Raw genomic sequence first — 2,191 nt, 5'->3', positions numbered from 1 at the left:
TGAAGAGGCCAGCAACCTTCTACATGAACAAGGCTCCTTGTGCACTCCATCCACTATGTTTATAGCTATGCTTGCTATCATTGCTTGTCAGTCTTCTTCCAAGTCTTAAACAACCCAATCCAAGAGGTGGCTGCTGATTTGCATGCGCTATCATTTAAAAAATAAAAAGGGGAATTTGCTGGAAGCCAGTCCATCCTTGCTGCTTGACACAGTCGCTGCAGGGAAGAAACATCTGCACAGCATATGTTTCAAGGGACCTGGCATATATGGCATACTGTTCTTAATATGTTTGCTCACCTTCTTGGAACTATGTGTTTTAACCAAGGCCACCTCTCCGAGAAAGGTTGTTTACCCAGGTAGGGATTTTCCCCTGAAGTTAGGGAGAAAATAAAATCCCTTACCTAAATGCCAGGCGGGTAGTTAATCACTTTAACTACGAACAATCACCCTTCAGCTACATAATCTTTACTCCCTGGAATGGAGATAAGAAATGCCCTAACCTTTGGAATAGAAATTGACAGGATTAAAAATCAACTGGTATAAATACAGACGTAACAGGACAATAAAACGCAGAGCTTGGCTGGAGATCCTGGCTAGAGAACCTGGCTAGGCTGCTAATCAACTGAATGCTGTCTCTGTCTCATCATTCCTTCTTCGCCCACTCCGTCCAAACCTTTGGGAACCCCTAAACCTGCTTGGGTTGGACCCCAACACTGTGGCTCAACAATATCCAAATAGCTCAATGATATTAACTGGCCAATGGCTGTTTTTGAAAATGAAATTTTATTTAACTGGGTTATATCCTTCTGGTGACTTTTGCATTACAATGGTTGAGTTAAATAGTTACCACAGGAACCACAGACCATCATGTTAGCAAAGCTAAAGTATTTAGTATCTGGCTCTTTGCAGTAAATTTGTTGACCCTTAATATAAACAGTGACACTACTGTCCTTAGCAATCTTATCCTAAGGATGGATCCCTCCATGCCCACAAAATGCTGCCAGCGTCAATCAGAGGGAGGGAGAGAAAGAAAGGGATGGAGGGATGTTTGGGGTTCTCTGTGCTTCCTAGACTTGTAAGTCTGTTTCTTTCACCAGGTAGGGGAAATTTTCTGTCATTTTTCTTCAAAATAGGTTTATGGCGGCGATATAGGCAGACGCGTCCCAGGTTAGGTCCCAGAGCAAATGGAGTGAGCAGCTAAAACTAATAACACTCACCCCGAATTGGCAAAATTGCTCAGCTGGTGAGACAGTTTGCAGCTGGGAAGGGCAGAACGCCCTGGAAAGGTAAAAAAAAACACCAAAAAACAAAAAAAAAAAAAAACCCAGGGATTTGGGCAGGAAAGCTTGCCAGACCTCTGAGCCCAGAGCGTCCGAGGGAGACCACATGGCAGACAGCCACGTCCCTTGGGACAGGCACAGCCCCTGACTGGGGAAAGGAGATCCGGGGGATTCCTGGTGCCGCCGGGGGATTTGAGAGCTGGGTTCTGTGGTCACGGAGGACTGGGCCTAAAGGGGGCAGCCTGAAGAGCTGACCTGACCATGCAGTGCCCGTAAAAGAAGAGTTTACAGAAACCAAGCCTTCCCCGTTTCCGCAGCCGGCGTTTGTTTGTTTGTTCTCACCGAATCCTGTTCATGGGACATTTCGGATTCAGACACTCACCTGTGCTGAAGAGAGGGAGAGGGTGCGGAGGAGTGGAATCTGGGGAGAGACTGAGGAGAGAAGGGGGACCAGGAGAGGTGGCAGTGAATTGAGTGCTGAGACACCCCTGGGCCCAGGATTGGGGCAGCCATTCTCTCCAGAGGGTGGGACTCCTCTACCTAGCCCCAAGCAAGGAGCACAGCCACACCCAGATTCCACCCTGAAGGAGATAAAGGATTAAATGATCTGATCAGTCCATGGGAGTTAACAGGGTCTGGCCTATAGAGGGATTTTTAATCCCAGCAACAACACAGATCAGGGTAATGATTAAAGAACCAGCTCTGGACAGGTGACCTCCCCAAACCAGTTTTAAGTGCAATAGAGAAAATAAACCCTTGCTACTGCATAGAGAAGCCGTATAGCCTCAGAGGCCAACCCAAAAATACTGCCACCCAGAGGCTGAGCCACAAACTGACTCTCAGCTAAATACAAGTTAAGGCAGTCTGGGACACAAATACAGCCTGCTTTAAAATTAGAACTGTGTTTTACA

Source organism: Myotis davidii, unplaced genomic scaffold (assembly GCF_000327345.1).
Source record: "Myotis davidii unplaced genomic scaffold, ASM32734v1 scaffold162, whole genome shotgun sequence".
NCBI lineage: Eukaryota > Metazoa > Chordata > Mammalia > Chiroptera > Vespertilionidae > Myotis > Myotis davidii.
Note: the sequence above shows the minus strand (reverse complement) of the source record.